Source organism: Leuresthes tenuis, unplaced genomic scaffold, assembly GCF_036924035.1.
Source record: "Leuresthes tenuis unplaced genomic scaffold, fLeuTen1.0.hap1 SCAF_12, whole genome shotgun sequence".
Lineage (NCBI taxonomy): Eukaryota > Metazoa > Chordata > Actinopteri > Atheriniformes > Atherinopsidae > Leuresthes > Leuresthes tenuis.
The window spans coordinates 11,388,128-11,401,071 of record NW_027325366.1 but is presented as its reverse complement, the minus strand read 5'-3'; positions in this window follow the sequence as shown (position 1 = coordinate 11,401,071).

Here is a 12,944-nt window from a genome sequence, read left to right as displayed (position 1 = left end):
CATTGGTGATATCTGACTCTCGTTGTGCCTTTTATTGCCGTGTTTTTGTTAATTTCCTAATAATCTAACTCACTTTAAACCTTTATATAAAGCACGTTGCTGCTCTGTTAAGATAACAGATCCATTGATTCATAGATCTGCTGCAGTTAAATAGTTAAATGGTTTAATGAGATCAATTATAAATACTGATGATAAATATTAACTCAGAATTGGTGAAAATAAGCAGAGGAGAAGTATTTAGATCAGCTAAATTTTAAGTCATGTTACTGTGATCTCTAACACAATAAAGGCTAACCTTTAATGCTTTAAGATGGTAAGAAACTGTCTGACACCTATCTGCCTGACCTTGCTGTTAAATCCCGATATTTTCTAATATGTCATATGGTCTGACTGTCCGGTCTCAGACATGCTTCAGGTGGAAATCATAAAGTCTCAATTTGTAGAACATCTTTTGTTCAGGCAGTTTTTCAATTAAAGGATCAAAGATTTAAATGCTATGTTTGTTTGACTGACTTTTTAAGAGAGCTGTTAAATCTTAATTCAACAACAAACTGGTTCTAATGTTTAGTTTTAAACAGTCTGTTCTTCCTGGATTTATTTTGGACATTGTATTGCTTCTTATCTCTTCACTGTAATACTTGCATTGAAAAGCGGTTTTCAGATTGTCCATTCAATGTGGTATTTCTCCCATTCAAATTTATTTGAAAATAAATTAATTATTGAATTGATGATAAATGCTCTAGTAAAAACTTCCATTATCATTGTAAATTTTTTGACTAAATAACTATATGTAACTCTGTTACTCTTTAAGTACAGGCCCATGATCAATCAGAATCTGTCCTCACTCTCAGTGCTGAATGGGGGAAGAAGGAAGCAGGGTTGGGATGAGATAATCTTAGGGAGAGAGCATTTATGACAAAGCTAAGGATATCCAACCTTTTCTTTTCCAATTACACATGTCCACATGTAGAGCCTAAGCTGTTTATGCTGAATCTGTATAAATGGTCATTTTTTTATTTTGCTAAATGGCATGCTTCTGTTATTGAGTGTGATGTTAGGAAGATGTGTCTTATCTGCTAGTGTATCTTTTCCCTGGAAAAGATGACGTTGTGTCTGGCACGTGCTGTGGTAGAGGTGCAGAGGACTGCGTCTGAATAGAGAATTTAACTTCTCCAAAAAAAATACTGACAGTCTGCAAGAAATGTTACTGCTTTTTTTTCCGTCTTTTTCTGCCCTTGCTCTCTGCAATAAACCTGCCTCTTTTAGCTTTGCTGTTGCTTGATTCCTACTGCCTGTTGCTTGTTTTGAAAACATAGAGAAATCACTCAATTGCGGTGGCGCACTTTCAAACCCTCCAAACATTCCTTTCCCTTGCATTTCTCTCGTCCAATTTACAAATCTATCTGTCTCTCTTTTTTCGTCTTCTCTTGGAACTTTTTTCTGCCATCTCGTCAACGTCTCAAATAATACCGACCCCAATGAGCCGGGTTTACATGTTTTCCACTTATCAACAAAGGTTTGTGACATATTCAGGTATTTCACGTGTTAATCAGAATGGGTGAATGGTGCAATGCCCGAGTGTTGGACCTGACCAAGAAGCTTCTACACAGAATCTTTTACTCTGTGCGCTTGATCGCTGGGGGCTCTCCCAGTCTCTTCACTCGTTTTAATTCACCAAACTCTGTAACACCCTAACTAAATTCCCCTTTATTTTCTAGTCCAATGCCCCCTTTTACAGAACTACTTGAGATCTGTGTCAGTGTAGGAATTCTCCAGCAGTCTCTATTGCTAGATACACTTCCACTAACACAGTAAAATATCAACCAAGTAGCAAACCACCCCACATTTTCATGAAAAATAACCAACTTAGCCCTGTGTCCTTATGCAGAGATAAACACTTAGTGTATCGCCTGTTCACAACAACTGCAGAACCACCGCCGCTTGTGGAAGAAAAAAAAAAAAAACCCCAGACACACCGCCGATTGTGGATTTTACAGTCCAAGTGCCAATTGCACAGAGATTACTTACGCTGCCTATTGTGAAGTAATACAGACCCACCGCCGATTGCAGATAAAGGTCTAAGCGCCCTTGTGCACAGAAATTACTCACGTCGCCTGTTGTGCAGTAATGCAGACCCACCGCCGATTGCGGATTTTACGGTCCAAGTGCCAATTGCACAGACATTACTCACGCCGCCAATTGCAGACTAACAGACCCCCGCTTATTGGCATCTACTTCCTATTCAGTTTAGAAGACAGGATGAATTTTATGTCTTTTATTTGGCCAAATTGTACTAAACTAGGACACATATGACTCTCCCTATGTGAGACTATGTGTTTATACTTTACATGTGACCACCTAGTAAACCTGTAGACACAAATTTTGTGCTTTTGATTTAGTGATCGGAGGACATCCTAATTCAGACAATTTAGTTTAGAATGACCAATGTGCAGAAATTTCACATATCCTGATACAAGAGGTTTTCTGCTCACCTTGTGTTTTAGGCGCCTTGAATTGTCTGAAGAAGGGTCCCCTCCAACCAGCTCCGGAAGTCCTCGATCGGACACGGTCTCAGAGTCAGCCAATCCGGGTCACGGCACCAATTGTTAGCCCGATTTTTTCATTGGAAGCCCAAGAATAAGCTGGAGAAATGGTTTATTAAAACAGTATTTATTAGTGGTCACAAGTAGAGTATATTGCAGCGCTGGACTCGGAGTGCCAGAGCTCCCGCAGGAAATCCGTCAGGCCGAGACCCGTTATCCGGAAACATGTCATATTTATATTCAGCTTTATCTCACAGAAGTTGTATTCACACTTGTCAGAGTATAATTGACCAGTTTTGAGTGGCATGATCAGGCCAGCTTCTGTCCTTGTTGTGTTCTTTGGATATGGTAAACAATGTGTGTGTATGTGTGACTGCTGTTTTAGGTGTCTAATGTACCAGACCTATCTGCCCTAATAGAGAGGTTTTGTCTGACCCAGTTGTTTATGTCATTCTAAGGTCTTGGACCATTTAAGGTCATCTGTTGTGCAGTATGAGCAGAGTGGAAAGGTACCAGCTAGGAACATAGGTTATTTAGTAAAATACAGAATATGAATTTATAATGTCTAAGAACAAAGCCAATTATAACAGTGTTATGTATCGCAAAGAAAACTATTCTCATGAACTGGAAAGCGAAGAACAATCTGTGTATTAACCAGTTTAGAAATGTTCTTTTAGATTATATTAGCATGGAAACAATGTGTGCCTCCTCAAAACATCAATTGGCTGAATTTCATTCTCTCTGGTCCCCGCTGATTAGGTTTATCACATAGTGGTGGTGGGATGCTGTCCCGTCGCTCTGGGCGGTTGGGTGTGTGCTGGGGGGGGGGCTGTGTGGCTTCGGGCGTCTGGTGGGCAGTTTTGGGGGCTTGCGGGTGGGGCTGTTTTGCGGTGCGGGGCGGGGTCCCTTTGGGGCCTTGGGGTGGTGGCTGCTTGCTCTGTACCGGGTGGCCGGGCCGCTCTGGCGTGGGTGGTGGTGCTGGGCCTGGGCCCTGGTGGCTGGACGCTGCCTTGCGCCCGGGGGGGCTGGGTTGCCCTGGACATGCCACAGTATGGGTGGGTTGGTGCAGGTCCTGGTGCCAGGCTTGTTGCTCTGGGACCTCCAGGGTGTCCGCAGGTGGTTGTTAATTTTAGGGTGTTGGGGCGTGCGGTGGGGGGGTGATGGTGGGTCTCAGGCCCGGGCTGCTGCGTCTGGTGTGACCGGGTGGTTTGTTTGTTGTTGTTTGTTTGTTTGTTTGTAGAGGTCCTCCGGGGTGGGGCGGGGTTGGGTAGAGTGGGATGGGGTGGGGTGGGTACCTTCTGGGGGTACAGTAGCTCCTGGAATATGGTCGCTGCAGGCCCCGTGCCTGGTGGACATCAGGCCCTCCTGCCCTGTGTTGGGTCCCAGGTAGCGGGGGTGCCTATTGCAGCCAGTCCCTGGCTGCCTTCTCCGGGGGAGAGTAGCTGCCCTGGTGTATATCCCCATACCCCTCTCCCTTTTGGCTCTTGTACACAGCACACACTCACACATGAAGTGTTTTGGGGGCGTGTGTGTTCTGTGGGGTGTAGTGGATGGGGCCACGTAGGTGGTTCCCTTGGCTGCACTCTGCAGTTCCCCGCCCTTGTTTTAATTACACCTTAGACATCACTACTTATCAAACACACACACACACATTAAGTCTTGGCGGGTGGTTGCAGTGAATGGCATCTGGTGGACGGGGCTCTTTGGGTATGTAGGCTGCCCAGAGGGCCGCGGTCCCAGTTCTACAAGGTTGGCTGCCCCTCAATTTTAATCGCTCACTATTAGAAAATATTGAAGAGCCAGAAGGGTGAGGGGAGGGGTCTTCTCACACCCTTGCTTCCTGGTTGCTGCTTGGGCAGGAGTGGCCAGGAGGAATTAATTATTCTGCTGGTTCAGGGTCTGTGGTGGCTGGGGGGCTGCTGGCCCCCTGGTGTGCCCGTTGCGCTACACCCCAGCGGAGTCAAGGGAGGGAGGACGTGTGGATGTATGGGACGTGAAAGTGTGTGTGGTGATGATTAGGCCTGGGTCTGGGACTTGCTGTCGCCTGGCCTTCCTGTGCTTCTCCCAATGGGGGGGCGGCGTTGCCTCTCCCCACTGCTCGTGACTTCACCCACCTGTGGGCACGTCTTGACTCCCAAGGCACTTGGCCAGGGGCGCTGGGGCAGGCACTGACCCACTGCGTGGCTGTCTGGGGCACTTGGCCCTCCCGGGTATTGGGTGGGGCCTCTGCCGGGGGGTTTTGGGGCGCTCGGGCTCCTGGGGTCCGGGTCCGGTGCATGGCCCATGTCTGGGCGGCTGGGGCCTGGTGGGGTCGGTGGGCTGTTGCCCCTGGCTCCCGGGGGGCCTCTGCCCTATGCTTATGGGGGCTCTGTCCGGGGGCTTCCTCTGCTGTCTACTGGGTGGATGCGTGGTTGTCCCTGCGGTGGGCATCCTGGGTTCTGTGCTCCGTGGGGGCTGCTGGCGGCCTGGGTCTTGTGGACCTCTCTGCCTGCTTCTGATTCCTTAACCAACTAAGCACGGTTATCATGTAGGTCCTGTGCCATGGGTGTTGCATGTTCTCACACACACACACAACACACATTCATTAGTCCAGTAGCAGTTGATGTATTACCATGTCACCTCAGGTCATCTATATCCACAGTTGTGTTGTATGCGATTGCCACTACTTGTGCTTGTTTTTGTTTGTTTGTGTGTTTGTTTGTTTTCTGCTTGTCTGCTTTCAGGTGCTCTTGGTGGCGCTAAGGCTGGATTCGCAACAGAGACCATGGATTATTGTCTGTTTTGTGTTTTTACAGGTGTAGATGCTGGTTGTCTGGTTTTTGTTTCTATTTTTGTTCTGTTTCCTCTTCTTTCCTCTTCTTCTTTCCTTGTCCCCCGTTCCAGTTCAGTTCTATTACATGTTATATATTGTAAACAGAAATAAATAAATGGGCATCAAGGGGAGCTTTACATTTGTAAAACTTCCCTTGGCAAAGCAAATCTGTTTGGCATAAAAGGTATTCACAATTCTGCTGCCATAATGCTGAACAGAACAAGGGAAAAAAAAAAGTGAAGGAATTCATTTTACAGCAAAATCCTAAATCGTGCATAACTCCTCATAAGGAGTGTATTGCTCAAACATAAGTGTGGTTCTTTCTCATACAAGGTTATAAAAAGAAGTTTATGTTTGAAACCAGCTTAAACATGGATAAATATGAAGGACAAATCAGTTATAACTTGGTTTCAGTGAAGCAATTAATTTTATGGCAATATCTGAAATCTTGACTATCTCCTTAAAAGAAAGCGAATTTCGGATTCCAGAAGAACAAGTGTGTTTTTTTCTCATATAAAGTAATATAAAGAAGTTTATACTTGAAACCAGCTTAGACATGGATAAATAAGAAGGACAAAGCAGTTTTAACTTGGTTTAAGTGTAGGAATTCATTTTACAGCAAAATCCTGAATCGTGCATAACTCCTCATAAGGAGTGTATTGCTCAAACATAAGTGTGGTTCTTTCTCATACAAGGTTATAAAAAGAAGTTTATGTTTGAAACCAGCTTAAAAATGGACAAATATGAAGGACAAAGCAGTTTTAACTTGGTTTAAGTGAAGGAATTCATAGTTAGCAGTTCCTTGATGAGGGATATTTCAGACACCAAAATCCACCCCATCACTATCAGTGATCACGCTCCAGTTTCTATCAAGAATAAAAGAGTTATACCACCAGCTAGGAATTGGAGATTTAATACATCATTACTAAAAGACCATGATTTTATTAATTATTTCAAAATGGAATGGTCTGTATATTTAGAAAATAATGACCTGCCAGGAATGTCACCTTTACCCTCTGGGAAGCCGGAAAAGTAGTCATGAGAGGCAAAATAATCTCGTTTTCATCAAATAAGAAAAAGAGGGAAAGTTCAAGGATATCAGATTTAGAACTCAGGATCAAATCATTAGAAGTTGTCTACAGTACCTCCAAAGAGGAACACACACTGAATGAACTAAGAAAAGCTAAACTTGAATTAAACAAATTTATTAACAAACAAACACAGTTGCTGATACAAAGACTTTGCTTGGAGAACTTTGAGCATGGCAATAAATCTGGAAGGTTCCTAGCTAACCAACTAAAGAGAAATAAAGAGAAAACAACCAATGAAATCAACAATGCTTTTAGGGACTTCTATAAAACCTTATATTCATCACAAAATGATCCATCAGACAGTAACATAGATCAGTTTCATAGATCATAGACTATTCTACCATCAACAACCTGGAAACCACAATAGTCTCTCTAGATGCAGAAAAAGCCTTTGATCGAGTGAACTGGAAATTTTTATTTGCAGCATTAAACAAATTCGGGTTTGGGTCACACTTCATCAACTGGATAAGGATATTATATAGCTCCCCAAATGCGTGTGTCAGGAAAAATGATCAAACCTCTCCAAGCTTCAGTCTGCAGAGAGGTACAAGACAGGGTTGCCCACTTTCTCCCTCACTTTTTGCTATTTTCATCGAACCTTTAGCAGCTGCTATCAGACAAGATAGAAATATTAAAGGTATCCAACCCCAAAATATTGAGCATAAAATAAGTCTTTATGCTGATGATGTATTACTTTTCCTCCAGAACTCACAGACCTCTCTCACTCACACGATCACACTCATAAATAAATACTCAGCACTTTCTGACTACTCTATCAATTGGTCTAAGACCACAGTTCTGCCCATTAACTGTAGGGTCCAGAATATACCTGCGATCACTTTACAGTCAGGAAATATTAGATATTTAGGCATAAACATTTCCTCCAGGCTCTCAGAGCTAACAAAGCTAAATTATGTGCAATTATTAAAGACAGTAGAGGACGATCTCTCTCGTTGGAAGTCCTTACCTATATCACTTATGGGGAGAGTTACAACCATTAAAATGATGATACTATCAAAAGTTAACTATTTGTTCTCAATGATCCCCATAGAACCATCTGCTACTTGGTTTAAGTCACTAGATTCATGCATCTCCAAATTTCTGTGGAAAAACAAACCACCACGTATTAGTTTAAAAACGCTACAGAAAACCAAAGAAAGTGGTGGATTAGATTTTCCTCATTTTCAGCACTATTCCTTAGCCAATAGGTTACAGTATATATCAAAATGGTTTACACCTAGCCCAATAGATGAACCATTGATAAATATAGAACAAGCATTGTGTGATAATCTGGAAATCTCTTACCTGCCTCTTATTAGTCAAAACGTAAAAAATCACAAATGTTTTAAAAGCATTAACATCAGCACCTCTCTGACAGCCTGGTGGGAATTTCTTAAAATAACAAAGTCTTCACTTGTCCCGTGTAAGCTTACACCCATCTGGAACAATCCTGACATACTGCAAAACAAAAAAATGCTAAACTTTACTCTGTGGAAGATCAAAGGAATCAAACATCTGGAACATATAATCCAAAATGGAAATTTTATTTCATTTGATGAGCTCATATCACAACATGAGATAGGCAGCAATAAATTCCTAGAATATCAACAACTTAAGTCTATAATAACAAAGAAATATATCCTCCACCAACCAGACTTACAACTCCCGATTAGGGTAGCAGAATTTATAAGCATCTGCACCCCAAAACTACTATCAAAAATATATAAATTATTGTCTAAGATAGATGTCACAATGTCTCTACCATCCTCAAAATGGGAGGCAGATTTATCTATTAGTTCTAGTCATAGCTTCTGGCCACAAACATGTTTGAACACCTTTAGAATGACTCGAAATCCTAATTTACAGCTCATACAATACAAAATTCTTCATAGAACACACTATACAGGACAAAGGATGTTCAGGATGGGTCTAACACACTCAAACATCTGCTCACATTGCACAGATAACACACCTGATGATTATGCACACGCTTTGTGGTTTTGTGCGCCTGTCCAGAAGTTCTAGTTTGAAGTCTGTACGGACCTATCAACATGGCTAAAGTGTAGCATTCCTGCATGTGTAGCATTCCTGCATGCCCCACACTTTCTAAGAACAAAGCCAATTATAACAACTCCCCCTTTTGACATGATTTAATCATGTCAACTAAATGAGGTAGGAATGTTATATTCTGTATTGTGTCACACCTGTTAGCGGCAGCCAACTTAGCAGGTCCCCAAACTGCAAGTGGCCAACTACCTTGAGGTGCAGCACAACCAGACAGGAGACTCTTGTTATCCCCCTTTTGATATAACTTCATTATGTGAGCTGTTATGTGTAAGCTGTTCTTCTTTGCAATTATCAGCAGCAAGCAAGTTTTCATTGCATATGCATGTGTAAAATAATTGTAATGCGTTAGCTAAACCTTTCTGTATCAGGAGTGTTTATCATGATGCTGGGAACAGAACCTCTTTCCCAGAATAGTTCAACCTTCATTACTCAACTGATCATAACTCTGCAATGAGCACATTTCTTAAAAGCTATAAGTATCACGCCTGTACGTGTATGCAAGGAATAAATTAATAAATGTTTCAATATGTCTTAAAATTAGTGTGTGTATGTGGCCCCAAACCCAATCTCTGTGTAGAATCTTAGTTCATTTTGGCCCAAAACTATATGTGGTTTAAGCAGTGGCAAGACCCTGCTCACCCATAAGTACCATTACAACACATAACAATAATTAACTAAGCTACAACAATTCATAAAATATTGAAACTCAAAAAGTGCTTAAGGCAATTAACATTACCATCAGGATCGTCCACTGTTCGCAGCGAATAGGAGCGAAAAACCCGATGGCTGATATCCGGGAAAATTCTCCTATGGCCCCATTCCCCCTTGGCGACCGACCACTTAATTACCTTTCAGAGCCTAAGGTCCCGCTCCGAAAAGCCGATTCACACCAATGGCAGTGGACATATGTATGAATTCCTATGATTAGTAATTGGTCTCCTTAAAATCATTAAACTAAAGAGGAACATCACAAAACACAAAACAATACAGTACAGACATTTAAACATGATGTAAATATGAAGATATGACCCTGTTGAGAACAGATGAGTAATGATAGATGTAGTGTAAAAACTAACAATTTCTTTTGAGTGAAAATTTTATGATAACATTGTGCAGAGTGGTGTAGTGCACAGGAGAGGTGTGAAAATTAGTTATTGTAACCTTTATTGTTTCTGCTACTGTGGTTCTACAGTCTAGTCTCCACAGTGGTGTTTTCCTTTGGTTTCATCGTCAGTGGTCCGTTCAGTCTCTGATAGAGTTTTAGTCCCCGTGGTCTAGTCTTTGTCAGCAGGTGAGGTTCCTAAGTCAGTCCGGACCTCAGTTAATGTTCTTTCGGTAGGATCTTGAGCCTGAGTACAGTGATCCTTGTGGATCCAGTTACTCAGTCTATTCTCAGTCAACCATACCTTTACACAATGTGTTGTAGCTTCTGCGTCCTGTCCATATAGGAGAGGACCAGTTAAGTTTGTTCACTTTCCTGGTCCTGTTCCTTGGTGAGTATTTCTGTAACCTGCTGAGATATACTCATCACCGTGTTATTTAGTTGTTTCACATTCACACAAGTTTCCATACTGTAGTACAACAAGGGGTGAGCCTGTTGGTGCAGTTGTAAATGGACAGGGTGTTTCCTCCCTGGCATGACCTCATGTGGGACAACATGACAACATTCATGGTGGCATTTGGAGTAAATCTTAGGCTAACACAATACGTAGAGCTTCAGCCCAGGTTAACTGTGTGTCTGCAGAGACTTCTGTTCGGCCTTTTTGATGGTTCTATTTGCTCTTTTCACTAGTCCTTGTAAAGCTGGGAGAGAGACTGCACCGAGCTTATGTGTAATTCCAAACAATTTTTCCACTTCTCCTAGTTCTTCATTGGAGAAGTGAGTACCATTATCTGATCTTATCACTTCTGGTACCCCAAATCTTGGAATAATTTCTCTTGTAAGCCATTTAATGACTTCTTTTCCTTTTTCGGTTTTAGTAGGTGTGGCTTCTACCCATCTAGAAAAGGGAGCTACACACACTAGAAGAAATAGTTTACCTTCAGTCCTGTTCGCTGCTCCCATGTCAGTAAACTCAATTACTACCTGTTTCCAAGGGGCATCAGGTACTGAGAAACTACCTAGTCCTGCTTTGAGATTGAACAGCTTGCAAATTTCACAAGATTGCACAAAATATTTTATTGTGTCTTTTAGGTGGGGGTGCCACCAGTGTTGTGAAATGAGTGCTGTTACTTTTGAGCTAGCACAGTGAGCTCTACTGTGTGCTTCTTGACATAGCAAATTTAGTAGTCCAGTTGGAGCTACTATTTTGCCTTTATGATTCCAGCAGCGTCCTGTGGAATCTTTTTTTTTTCGTTCCATGCTTGCTTTTCAGATGGTGCCGCTGCTTTGTGAAGTTCTTTAATGTTTTCTAAACATAATTCTCGTTGTGATTTTTCCTCCAATGTTTTCTGAGACATCTGGTTAAATGCAGTATACCCTGCTTTTGTTTTTGCTGCCTTATCTGCCGCATTGTTGCCTCTCGCTACTCTCCCATCTCCCTTTTGATGTCCTCTGCACTCGACTCTAGCAACTTGTTTTGGTTCAAGTATGGCATAATATAGTTTGAGTAATTGATTCAAGTGTTTAACCGGGGTGCCTGCTGAGGTCACAAAGCCTTTCCTTTTCCAGTGACACATGTCTGGTTTAGAGGCATGTCTTTAACTGTAAACACTGTTTTTATTTCACTAATTTATTCAATGTTTATTGTTAGATTAATTAATATTTATCTGCAGGGTTAGAATTTGCTAATAGTATTAATATAGTGTTCAGCTGTACAGCTCTCTGGTTGCTGTGGCTGTTTTTAAATGTGCCATGAAAACAAACCTTGACTTGACTTGTTATGACTCAGACTTACTGCAGCTGTCTTTAAATTTCTTTTAGAGTTTTCTTCTTCAAGAAACTCATTGGTGATATCTGACTCTCGTTGTGCCTTTTATTGCCGTGTTTTTGTTAATTTCCTAAGAATCTAACTCACTTTAAACCTTTATATAAAGCACGTTGCTGCTCTGTTAAGATAACAGATCCATTGATTCATAGATCTGCTGCAGTTAAATAGTTAAATGGTTTAATGAGATCAATTATAAATACTGATGATAAATATTATCTCAGAATTGGTGAAAATAAGCAGAGGAGAAGTATTTAGATCAGCTAAATTTTAAGTCATGTTACTGTGATCTCTAACACAATAAAGGCTAACCTTTAATGCTTTAAGATGGTAAGAAACTGTCTGACACCTATCTGCCTGACCTTACTGTCAAATCCCGATATTTTCTAATATGTCATATGGTCTGACTGTCCGGTCTCAGACCTGCTTCAGGTGGAAATCATAAAGTCTCAATTTGTATAACATCTTTTGTTCAGGCAGTTTTTCAATTAAAGGATCAAAGATTTAAATGCTATGTCTCTTGTAAGCCATTTAATGACTTCTTTTCCTTTTTCGGTTTTAGTAGGTGTGGCTTCTATCCATCTAGAAAAGGGAGCTACACACACTAGAAGAAATAATTTACCTTCAGTCCTGTTCGCTGCTCCCATGTCAGTAAACTCAATTACTATCTGTTTCCAAGGGGCATCAGGTACTGGGAAACTACCTAGTCCTGCTTTGAGATTGAACAGCTTGCAAATTTCACAAGATTGCACAAAATATTTTATTGTGTCTTTTAGGTGGGGGTGCCACCAGTGTTGTGAAATGAGCGCTGTTACTTTTGAGCTAGCACAGTGAGCTCTACTGTGTGCTTCTTGACATAGCAAATTTAGTAGTCCAGTTGGAGCTACTATTTTGCCTTTATGATTCCAGCAGCGTCCTGTGGAATCTTTTTTTTTTCGTTCCATGCTTGCTTTTCAGATGGTGCCGCTGCTTTGTGAAGTTCTTTAATGTTTTCTAAACATAATTCTCGTTGTGATTTTTCCTCCAATGTTTTCTGAGACATCTGGTTAAATGCAGTATACCCTGCTTTTGTTTTTGCTGCCTTATCTGCCGCATTGTTGCCTCTCGCTACTCTCCCATCTCCCTTTTGATGTCCTCTGCACTCGACTCTAGCAACTTCTTTTGGTTCAAGTATGGCATAATATAGTTCAAGTAATTGATTCAAGTGTTTAACCGGGGTGCCTGCTGAGGTCATAAAGCCTTTCCTTTTCCAGTGACACATGTCTGGTTTAGAGGCATGTCTTTAACTGTAAACACTGTTTTTATTTCACTAATTTATTCAATGTTTATTGTTAGATTAATTAATATTTATCTGCAGGGTTAGAATTTGCTAATAGTATTAATATAGTGTTCAGCTGTACAGCTCTCTGGTTGCTGTGGCTGTTTTTAAATGTGCCATGAAAACAAACCTTGACTTGACTTGTTATGACTCAGACTTACTGCAGCTGTCTTTAAATTTCTTTTA